Source organism: Moschus berezovskii, chromosome X (assembly GCF_049115385.1).
Source record: "Moschus berezovskii isolate FMDL1 chromosome X, NW_MosBer_1.0, whole genome shotgun sequence".
Lineage (NCBI taxonomy): Eukaryota > Metazoa > Chordata > Mammalia > Artiodactyla > Moschidae > Moschus > Moschus berezovskii.
Window position 1 is genome coordinate 110,702,684 of NC_142488.1, and position 12,466 is coordinate 110,715,149.

Genomic DNA, 12,466 nt, shown 5'->3' on the forward strand with positions numbered 1-12,466 from the left:
AAGATTGAGGGCAGGAGGAGAAGGGGACGACAGAGGATGAGATGGTTGAATGGCATCACCGACTTGATGGATATGAGTTTGAGCAAGCTCCAGGAGTTGGTGATGGACAGTGAAGCCTGGCATGCTGCAGTCCATGGGGTTGCAAAGAGTCAGACACGACTGAGCAACTGAACTGAACTGAATTATTAAAAAATAATATAAATGTGTATTTCTTCTCCCTTATTCTCTCAACCAACTTATATATTAACTGTATAAAATAATATATCTGTACTGTATTGTTGGGTCTATAACAGAAATGTAATATATTTTCCAATAATAGCACAAAAGAGGTGGGTGGAACAAACATGTATTGGGCTAAGAAAATTACTCCAGATGGTTTTTCAGATCTACCAGAATAAATAAAGAGAATCAGAAATGATAAGAAGGTTAATATAACAGAAGGTATAAATATATAATTGTTTTCCTTTCTTTTCTTAGGTCCTGTAAAAGTCATAAAAGGATATAAAATAATATAATAACACAGCGGTCCCCAGGGACAAGTTTCGTGGAAGACAATTTTTCCATGGACCTGGGTGGTGGTAGGGGTGGTTTCAGGATGACTCAGATGCATTACATTTATTGTGCTTCTCTGAGACTCTAATGCTGTTGCTGATTTGACAGGAGGGGGAGCTCAGGCTCATGTTCCCCATGTGAGCCATGGGGAACAGCTGTAAATACAGATGAAGCTATGCTTGTTCACCCACCACTCACCTCCTGTTGTGTGGCCTGGTTCCTAACAAGTAACAGAGCGGTATCAGTCTGTGGCCTGGGGGTTGGGGACTCCTGTAATAATGTATTGTTAGTTTGTAACATTTATAGATGTAATATGTATCATGAAAAAGGACAAAGGAAAACAGAAGTATATAGGAATGTTTTATGTCTCATGGGAATTAAATTACTATAAATCTGAAGCTGATTCTGATGCATTAAGACATGAATGGTGGGCTTCCCTGGTGGTCCAGTGGTTGAGAATCTACCTGGCAATGCAGAGGACACAGGTTCGATCCCCTGGTCCAGGAAGATCTCACATGCCCCAGAGCAACTAAGCCTATGTGTCACAACTACTGAGCCCACGTGCTGCAACTACTGAAGCCTGTGTGCCCTAGAGCCCATGCTCTGCAGTAAGAGAAACCACCGCAGTGAGAAGCCCACACACCACAATGAAGAGTAGCCCCCGCTCGCTACAACTAGAGAAAGTCTGAGTGCAGCAACAAAGACCCAGAATATCCAAAAATAAATAAATGAAATTATATAAAAAAAAACCCTGACAAAGTGTATTTTCCAGCTAAACCTAAAGCAAGCATTCAGTCAGTTCAGTTCAGTCGCTCAGTCATGTCCGACTCTTTGCGACCCCATGAATCACAGCACACCAGGCCTCTCTGTCCATCACCGACTCCTGGAGTTCACTCAAACTCATGTCCATCAAGTCGGTGATGCCATCCAGCCATCTCATTCTCTGTCGTCCCCTTCTCCTCCCGCCCCCAATCCCTCCCAGCATCAGAGTCTTTTCCAGTGAGTCAACACTTCACATGAGGTGGCCAAAGTATTGGAGTTTCAGCTTCAGCATCAGTCCTTCCAATGAACACCCAGGATTGATCTCCTTTAGAATGGACTGGTTGGATCTCCTTGCAGTCCAAGGGACTCTCAAGAGTCTTCTCCAACACCACAGTTCAAAAGCATCAATTCTTCGGCAATCAGCTTTCTTCACAGTCCAATTCTCACATCCATACATGACCACTGGAAAAACCATAGCCTTGACTAGACGGACCTTTGTTGGCAAAGTAATGTCTCTGCTTTTTAATATGCTATCTAGGTTGGTCATAACTTTCCTTCCAAGGAGTAAGCATCTTTTAATTTCATGGCTGCAATCACCATCTGCAGTGATTTTGGAACCCCCAAAATAAAGTCTGACACTGTTTCCACTGTTTCTCCATCTATTTCCCATGAAGTGATGGGACCAGATGCCATGATCTTAGTTTTCTGAATGTTGAGCTTCAAGCCAACTTTTTCACTCTCCTCTTTCACTTTCATCAAGAGGCTTTTTAGTTCCTCTTCACTCTCTGCCATAAGGGTGGTGTCATCTGCATCTCTGAGGTTATTGATATTTCTCCCGGCAATCTTAATTCCAGCTTGTGCTTCTTCCAAGTCCAGCATTTCTCATGATGTACTCTGCATGTAAGTTAAATAAGCAGGGTGACAATATACAGCCTTGACATACTCCTTTTCCTATTTGGAACCAGTCTGTTGTTCCATGTCCAGTTCTAACTCTTGCTTCCTGACCTCCATATAGGTTTCTCAAGAGGCAGGTCAGGTGGTCTGGGATTCCCATCTCTTTCAGAATTTTCCACAGTTTATTGTGATTCACACAGTCAAAGGCTTTGGCATAGTCAATGAAGCAGAAATAGGTGTTTTTCTGGAACTCTCTTGCTTTTTCCATGATCCAGCGGATGTTGGCAATTTGATCTCTGGTGCCTCTGCCTTTTCTAAATCCAGTTTGAACATCTGGAAGTTCATGGTTCACATATTGCTGAAGCCTGGCTTGGAGAATTTTGAGCATGACTTTACTAGTGTGTGAGATGAGTGCACTTGTGCGGTAGTTTGAGCATTCTTTGGCACTGCCTTTCTTAGGGATTGGAATGAAAACTGACCTTTTCCAGTCCTGTGGCCACTGCTGAGTTTTTCAAATTTGCTTCAGGAAAGTACAAATCCAAGCCATGATGAGATACCGCTTCACACCTACTAGGATTGCTATTAAGAAAAAGGGAAATAACAAGTGTTGGTGAAGTGGAGAAATTGGAGCCCTCTTACACTGCTGGTAGGAATATATTGGGTTGGCCAAAAGTTTGTTCAGACCTAGAGGGGTGGGAGGGAAGTTCAAGAGGGAGGGGACATATGTATACCTATGGCTGATTCATGTTGATGTATAGTAGAAACCAACACAATACTGTAAAGCAATTATCCTCCAATTAAAAATACGTTATTTAAAAAAAAAGTTTGTTCGGGTTTCCTAAATAAAATGCCTTAGCTGCTCAAAGAAGACAGTTTGCCAGTGCTTCAAAAAGTTAAAGATAGCATTACCATATGACCCAGCAATTCTACTCCTAGGTGAATACTCAAAAGAATTGAAAAACAGGTACTCAAGGATACATACACTCATTTTTCGGAGCAGCACTATTCACAATTGCCAAAAGGTGGAAAATACAAAAATATCCATCAACAGAAAGATGGATAATAAATTGTGGTGTATACATACAACGGAATATTATTCAGCTTCAAAAAGGAAGTGCTGATACATGTATATTACATGTACTACATATATATACTACAATGTGAATGAACCTTGAAAACATTGTATTAAGTGAAAGCCAGACACAAGACTACATACTGTATGATTCCTTGTACATGAAGTATCTAGAATAGCTAAATCCACAGAAACAATGAAGATTGGTGGTTGCCAGAAGATGCTGAGAGGAGAGACTTGGGAGCATTTACTTAATGGGTATGAGGTTTTCTTCTGGGGTGATGAAAATATTTTGGAATTATATAGAGCTAGTAGTTACATAGGGTGCTAGTGGTAAAAAAAACCCTGCCTGCCAATGCAGGGGACATAGAGACGCCTGAGTCGGAAAGATTCCCTGGAGGAGGGCATGGCAACCCACTCCAGTATTCTTGCCTGGAGAATCCCATGGACAGCAGAGCCTGGCGGGCTAGAGTCCATGGGGTCACAAAGAGTCAGACATGACTGAAACGACTGAGCACACACTCATGTAGTTTCACAACATTGTGAATGCCACTAAACTGTTCACTTTAAACTGGTTAATTTCATGTTATGTGAATTTCACTTCAGTTAAAAAACAGTTTTAAAAAGGTTAAGCAGTTAACCATATAACAGCATTTCCACTCCTATATATCTCCCCAAGAGAAATGAAGATACATATAAACACAGAGGTGTGTGCCCATGAATGTATCATTACTCATAAAAGCCGAAATGTGGAAACAATCTAAAGTCCATCAATTGATAAATGGATAAACAAAAGGTAGTATCCCCATAAAATGGAGTATGCTGCTAAGTCGCTTCAGTCGTGTCCGACTCTGTGCAACCCCGTAGACGGCAGCCCACCAGGCTCCCCTGTTCCTGGGATTTTTCAGGCAAAAACACTGGAGTGGGCTGCCATTTCTTTCTCCAATGCATGCAAGTGAAAAGTGGAAGTGAAGTTGCTCAGTCCTGTCCGACTCTTAGCAATCCCATAGACTGCAGCCCACCAGGCTCCTCCGTCCATGGGATTTTCCAGGCAAGAGTACTGGAGTGGGGTGCCATAGTGTTCTCAGCCACATTAAGGAATGTATTGATACACTTGACAACATGGATGAACCCTGAGAACACGCTAAAGTGAAAGCAGGCAGACACAAAAGGCCACACATTGTATTGGGTTGGCCCAAAAGTTCAGTCCAGTTTTTCCATAAAAAACCCAAATGAACTTTTGGGCCAACCCAATATGATTCCATTAATATGAAATGTCCAGGAGAGGCAAATATATAGAGACAGAAAGATTAGTGGATGACTGGGGAGATGGAGAGTGACTGCTAATGGGTATGCTTTCCTTTTTTATTATTAGCAAAATTTTTTAATTTTAATTTTATTGGAATATAGTTGATTTACACTATTGTGTTAGTTCCAGATATAGGGTATGCTTTTCCTTTTGAAGTATTGAGAAACTGTTCTGAAATTATAGTGGGGATGGTTGCACAACCTTGTGAATAAAAACCACTCAAGAGAATATTTTAAAATGGTGAATTATATGATACGTAAGTTGTATCTCAGTAAAGCTGTTAGGAGAAAGTGAAAGATCCTAAGTATACATTATTCTTGGTTTGGCGAGAGGGAAGGAGAGAGAAATAGCTAAAGAGGAAGATCAATGGAAAAAGAGCAAGTGAGTGATTACCATAAAAATCAGCAGAGTGGTTACCTGTGTTTGAGATCTTGAGAATCCGGATACTTGAGGGGCTTCTTGAGCATTGTTAGTTTTGTATTTCTTGACCTGGGTGGTGGTTATGCCAAGGCTTCCTGTGTAGCTACTTGTTATACTGCAAAGTTGTGCTTTATGCACTTTTCTGTATGTGCCTCTCTCCATCTCACTAAATGGTACCACTTTCCACCCAGTTACTCAAGTCAAAAATCTTGGAGTCACCTTGACTCTTCTCTTTATCTTACACCTCATATCTAACCTGCCAAGACACCTTGTCAGTTTTACCTTCAGACTACATCTAGAATCTGACCCCTTCTCATCACCACCTGGTTTGAGGCACTTGCCATCTCTCACCTGGACAATAGCAATAGCCTTGAGCTTTCCTGGTGGCTCAGATGGTAAAGCGTCTGCCTCCAATGTGGGAGACCCAGGTTTGATCCCTGGGTTGGGAAGATCTCCTGGAGAAGGAAATGGAAACCCACTCCAGTATTCTTGCCTGGAGAATCCCATGGACAGAGGAGTCTGGTAGGCTACAGTCCATGGGGTCACAAAGAGTCGGACACGACTGAGCGACTTCACTTTCACATCTTTCACTTTCTGATCTCTCTGCTTCATCCCTTGACCTGCCTACCCTGGAGTATTTTCTACATAGCAACCAGTTTCTTTTTTCTCCTTTGACTTGAAGGTATATCTTAATGAAATATTAATCACATACAATGAAATGCACATACATGTACATTCCAATGAGTTTGACCAATGCAGACACTAGTGTAACAAACACCCCAGTTAAGATATAAAACATTTCTATTACCCCCCATAAGTTCCAGAAGGATCCTTTCTAAAACCAGTGTCAGATCATGTGAGTCCTCTGTTTAAAATCTCCCAGTGACCTTTCCTGTCACTGACAATAAAACCTCAAGTTCTTGCAATGGCTCATAAAGCTGTACACAGTCTGTCCTCACACCCCATTACTTCTCTTATCTCATCTTAGAGTTCTTTCCTCTTCCTTGAATTCATTCTGTATGGGCTCCCCAAAACAAATCATTAAATTTCTTCCTCACTGTTCTCAGGACAAATTGGGCACTTTCCTGCCTCAGGGCTTTTGTACTTAGTGTCCTCTGTCTGGAATGCTGTTCTCCCAGATTACCCGCATCATTTAGGTCTCTGCTTAAATGTCACGTTACCAGAAAGAGACCCTCCCCGACCGCCCTATATACAGTAACATGCCCTCTCCCCGCTGCCCACCGCTCTCTCATCCCCTTACCTTGCTCCAGTGTTCTTGATAGCACTTAGCTCCATTTATTATATATTATGCATGTGCAATTCTGCTATGCTCTCTCATGTAAGTTCTAGAGTGTGGGGATTCGAGTGCCTTTGCTTTGGCTGTATCTCCAGTGCATAACTCAACGCCTGGCATATAGTGGGTGCTCAAAAACTATTGGGCCGACCGGAGCCCCGGAGGGCGGCCGTGCAGCCGAGGGGCCAGCGCGGACCGCGGGCGGCCTGGGCTCTAGTCCTGGGCCGCGCCTTTCTCCCTGCTCGACCTCTCCGGAGCCAGGGGCGGGCCGCGCGAAGGTCACCCTAGGGAGACCTTGAGGTGTCGCCCTGGATCGCGCCTCCAGGCTGGGCTGGAAAAAAGCCTGAAGGACAGGCCGAGCGCATTCGTGCGGGAGCCTCGAGCAGCCCCGGGAGGAGCGCGCCACCAGGGAGAGCCCTGGCCCCGGCCCAGGTGAGGAATTTGAAATTGGAACAGAAATAAAAACCCAAAATTTTATCAGAAGCGCTGGCGACTCCAGCCACTGAACATCACGAATTAGCGCAGTCTCTGGTCAAAGGCTCCCCGCCTCTGAGCATCTTTAGTGAGGGCGAGTTCTGTCCCCACGCACTCCTTGGAAGGGGGAGCAGAGCACCCAGCAGTAGACAGCACAGAAAGTCGGAAGGCAAGGACTCTGGTGGTGGAGACGCGTTCTCCAAAGGCATCAAAAAACACAGAACAAGGCTGCCCTTCCCTATGTTTTCCAGAAGTGACTTCAGTATCTGGAGCAACCTCAGAAAATGTATCAGAATGGAACTCTCCTAGATCACCATGCCAGTTATATTTAATGAGCCTTTGAGCTTCCTCCAGCGACTCACTGAATATATGGAGCATGCATACCTCATCCAAAAGGCCAGTTCCTTTGCAGATCCTGTGGAAAGGATACAGTGGGTAGCTGCCTTCACTGTCTCTGCTGTTGCTTCTCAGTGGGAACGCACTGGAAAGCCTTTCAACCCACTTCTGGGAGAGACTTATGAATTAGTTCGAGATGACCTTGGTTTCAGACTCATCTCTGAGCAGGTCAGCCATCACCCACCCATTAGTGCATTTCATGCTGAAGGATTAAACAATGATTTCATCTTTCATGGCTCAATCTATCCCAAACTGAAGTTCTGGGGGAAAAGCATAGAAGCAGAACCCAAAGGAACCATGACATTGGAGCTTCTTGAACACAATGAAGCATATACTTGGATGAATCCTACCTGCTGTGTGCACAACATCATTGTGGGAAAGCTCTGGATCGAGCAGTATGGCAAAGCGGAGATGACAAACCACAAGACTGGGGACAAATGCGTGTTGAATTTTAAGCCATGCGGCCTTTTTGGTAAAGAATTACACATAGTTGAAGGCTACATTCAAGACAAAAGCAAAAAGAAGCTCTGTACTCTCTACGGGAAGTGGACAGAATGTTTATACAGTGTTGACCTGGCCACATTTGATGCTTACCAAAAAAAGGATAAGAAAAATACTGAAGAGAAGAACAGAAAACAGGTGAGTGCTTCTGAGGAGTCGGATGAAATGCCAGTGCCAGAATTCCAGAGCGTGTTTGTCATCCCTGAGAGCGTTCTCCTGTGGTGAATAGCCCCGTGGCCTCCGAATTTGGCCCAGATGTATAATTTTACTAGCTTTGCAATGATTTTGAATGATGTAGACAAGGAGATGGAGAAGGAAATGGCAACCCACTCCAGGGTTCTTGCCTGGAGAATCCCAGGGACGGGGGAGCCTGGTGGGCTGCCGTCTATGGGGTCGCAGAGAGTAGGACACGACTGAAGTGACTTAGCAGCAGCAGCCAAGGAGATAGAGAGCATGCTTCCTAAGACAGACTGCAGGCTGTGACCTGACATCAGAGCCATGGAGAACAAGGGAAATGGATCAAGCCAGTGAAGAAAAAAAGCGACTCAAGGAGAAACAAAGAGTGGCACGCAAGAACAGGTCCGAGTCAGAGGACTGGCAGACGAGGTGGTTCCACCAAGGCCCTAATCCCTACAGCGGAGCCCAGGACTGGCTTTATTCTGGCAGCTACTGGGACAGAAACTACTTTAATTTGCCTGACATTTACTAAAATGTAGACAAGTTGGTGGAGAAGGCAATGGCAAGCCACTCCAGTACTCTTGCCTGGAAAATCCCATGGATGGAGGAGCCTGGTAGGCTGCAGTCCGTGGGGTCGCTAAGGGTCGGACACGACTGAGCGACTTCACTTTCACTTTTCACTTTCACACATTGGAGAAGGAAATGGCAACCCACTCCAGTGTTCTTGCCTGGAGAATCCCGGGGACAGGGGACCCTGGTGGGCTTCCGTCTATGGGGTCACACAGAGTCGGACATGACTGAAGTGACTTAGCAGCAGTAGCAGCAGACAAGTTGGGGTGTTTTGGCTCATCCACAGATAAGTCTTAAATCTATGTTTTAAAATTTTCTTCCTTAGTTTCTCCTTATCTTTTTTCGAAGGGAAAAACCATCTCATGATAACTTGCACTTCTCCCAACAATAGTGGGGCATAGGGCGATACTGGTGATGAAAGTCTTAGGAAAAATGGGCAATTCTGCTATCCGGTCATGCTTCTTTGGAATACTGTTTTATACAGAGGTATGAGAAACTGCTGGCAAATATGCTTTTGATGTTTGCTGTTGCCATATATACTGAAAGTTTATACTTAAATGTAACTTTAGCTTTATGGAATTATATAGTAGCCCAAATCAAGTTATTTGAATATTTTTATGCTGTCATGCTTGAATGTTTTAGATTTAACTTTGTAATGGTTAGAATTCTCCTATATGAGGTTTATATGCTCAAATATAGAGAAGGTTTTATGTCATTTTTGTAAACACTACATTGAAAAGATGACTTTTCTTCACACTAATCCTATCAATTTTACTCCTTCCCATTCTTAAAAAGAAAAAAAAAATGCCTGAATGTTTGGAAGAGACATTTCTGATTTGAAAATTCTAAACTGGAAAAAGTATTTCATTTGCTTATTTTAGTACTCTGAACTTACTTGTACAGTTTTCTATAATTAATGTCATTAGAATTAAAAGGTGAATAAAACCTAGCAATTCACAAAAATACCATAGAAATAGGGGTTTTAGGCACCATCATTACATAATGACAAAACTTTTTAAATGCTTCAACTTCCATTGACAAATGCCACCAGAGAAACTCAGTTGTATTCATGTATTATAAATATCAAACTATATAAAAGGAGGTTTTATGCATTTCAGGTTTTCAAGGCACCTGTGTACTTAAGATATTTATGGAGACCTACTGTACAGTAGCTTTGCCCCTTTAATTGGGGTACATTAACCATTCAATATTGCAGTAATCCAAGCCTATGCCCCAACCAGTAACGCTGAAGAAGCCCCAGTTGAACGGTTCTATGAAGACCTACAAGACCTTTTAGAACTAACACCCAAAAAAGATGTCCTTTTCATTATAGGGGACTGGAATGCAAAAGTAGGAAGTCAAGAAACACCTGGAGTAACAGGCAAATTTGACCTTGGAGCACGAAATGAAGCAGGGCAAAGGCCAATAGAGTTTTGCCAAAAGAACGCACTGGTCATAGCAAACACCCTCTTCCAACAACACAAGAGAAGACTCTACACATGGACATCACCAGATGGTCAACACCGAAATCAGATTGATTATATTCTTTGCAGCCAAAGATGGAGAAGCTGTATGCAGTTAGCAAAAACAAGACCAGGAGCTGACTGTGGCTCAGATCATGAACTCCTTATTGCCAAATTCAGACTTAAATTGAAGAAAGTAGGGAAAACCACTAGACCATTCAGATATGACCTAAATCAAATCCCTTATGATTATACAGTGGAAGTGAGAAATAGATTTAAGGGACTAGATCTGATAGAGTGCCTGATGAACTATAGACGGAGGTTCGTGACACTGTACAGGAGACAGGGAGCAAAACCATCCCCAAGAAAAAGAAATGCAAAAAAGCAAAATGGCTGTCTGAGGAGGCCTTACAAATAGCTGTGAAAAGAAGAGAAGCGAAAAGCAAAGGAGAAAAGGAAAGATATAAGCATCTGCATGCAGAGTACCAAAGAATAGCAAGGAGAGATAAGAAAGCCTTCCTCAGCGATCAATGCAAAGAAATAGAGGAAAACAACAGAATAGGAAAAACAAGAGATCTCTTCAAGAAAATTAGAGATACCAAAGGAACATTTCATGCAAAGATGGGCTCCATAAAGGGCAGAAATGGTATGGACCTAACAAAAGCAGAAGATATTAAGAAGAGGTGGCACGAATACACAGAATAACTGTACAAAAAAGATCTTCACGACCAAGATAATCACGATGGTGTGATCACTGACCTAGAGCCAGACATCTTGGAATGTGAAGTCAAGTGGGCCTTAGAAAGCATCACTACGAACAAAGCTAGTGGAGGTGATGGAATTCCAGTTGAGCTATTTCAAATCCTGAAAGATGATGCTGTGAAAGTGCTGCACTCAATATGCCAGCAAATTTGGAAAACTCAGCAGTGGCCACAGGACTGGAAAAGGTCAGTCTTCATTCCAATCCCAAAGAAAGGCAATGCCAAAGAATGCTCAAACTACCACACAACTGCGCACACACTGGTAAAGTCATGCTCAAAATTCTCCAAGCCAGGCTTCAGCAATATGTGAACCGTGAACTTCCAGATGTTCAAGCAGGTTTTAGAAAAGGCAGAGGCACCAGAGATCAAATTGCCAACATCCGCTGGATCATGGAGAAAGCAAGAGAGTTCCAGAAAAACATCTATTTCTGCTTCATTGACTATGCCAAAGCCTGTGACTGTGTCGATCACAATAAACTGTGGAACATTCTGAAAGAGATGGGAATCCCAGACCACCTGACCTGCCTCTTGAGAAACCTGTATGCAGGTCAGGAAGCAACAGTTAGAACTGGACATGGAACAACAGACTGGTTCCAAATAGGAAAAGGAGTACGTCAAGGTTGTATATTGTCACCCTGCTTATTTAACTTCTATGCAAAGTACATCATGAGGAACGCTGGGCTGGAAGAAGCACAAGCTGGAATCAACACTGCCAGGAGAAATATCAACAATATCATATGCAGATGACACCACCCTTATGGCAGAAAGTGAAGAGGAACTAAAAAACCTCTTGATAAAAGAGGAGAGTGAAAAAGTTGGCTTGAAGCTCAACATTCAGAAAACGAAGATCATGGCATCTGGTCCCATCACTTCACGGGAAATACATGGGGAAACAGTGGAAACAGTGTCAGACTTTATTTTTGGGGGCTCGAAAATCACTGCGGATGCTGACTGCAGCCATGAAATTAAAAGATGCTTACTCCTTGGAAGGAAAGTTATGACCAACCTAGACAGTACTTTAAAAAGCAGAGACATTACTTTGTCAACAAAGGTCCGTCTAGTCAAGGCTATGGTTTTTCAGTGGTCATGTATGGATGTGAGAGTTGGACTGTGAAGAAAGCTGATCGCCGAAGAATTGATGCTTTTGAACTGTGATGCTGGAGAAGACTCTTGAGAGTCCCTTGGACTGCAAGGAGATCCAACCAGTCCATTCTAAAGGAGATCAATCCTGGGTGGACCGATGCTAAAGCTGAAACTCCAATACTTTGGCCACCTCATGCAACGAGTTGACTCATTGGAAAAGACTCTGATGCTGGGAAGGATTGGGGGCGGGAGGAGAATGGGACGACAGAGAATGAGATGGCTGGATGGCATCACCGACTCGGTGGACATGAGTTTGAGTGAACTCCGGGTGTTGGTGATGGACAGGGAGGCCTGGCGTGCTGTGATTCATGGGGTCGCAGAGAGTCGGACACGACTGGGCGACTGAGCTGAATTGACTGAATCTTTTGGTATTTATCTACCCAGTCCCATACAGATTTTGCTCCTATGGGTCTTAGGTAACCTCCAGGAAGTTATTTCAATGGCTGTCTTGAAGTTAAGAAGTTATAATGAAATAATCTACCTGATGCTAATAAAGGCTTTAGAATGGTAAATAAAACCAAAAACTATTTATTAAATGAATGTCCGCAGTCCCCAGTCTAGTCCAGTCTGACATGATATCACATGGACTCGTGCACTAGCCTCCAGACTGATCTGTCTTGTGTCCAGATTCTACAGTCCATTCCCCACACTGAAGACTTATCTTTTTAAAATTCAAAT

At 43.2% G+C, this 12,466-nt stretch overlaps 1 pseudogene; it reads left to right on the plus strand.

Moving 5' to 3' along the window:
• Positions 1-7,017: 7,017 nt before the first annotated feature.
• LOC129563993 (oxysterol-binding protein-related protein 1-like) lies at positions 7,018-8,383 on the plus strand (annotated as a pseudogene).
• Positions 8,384-12,466: the final 4,083 nt, after the last annotated feature.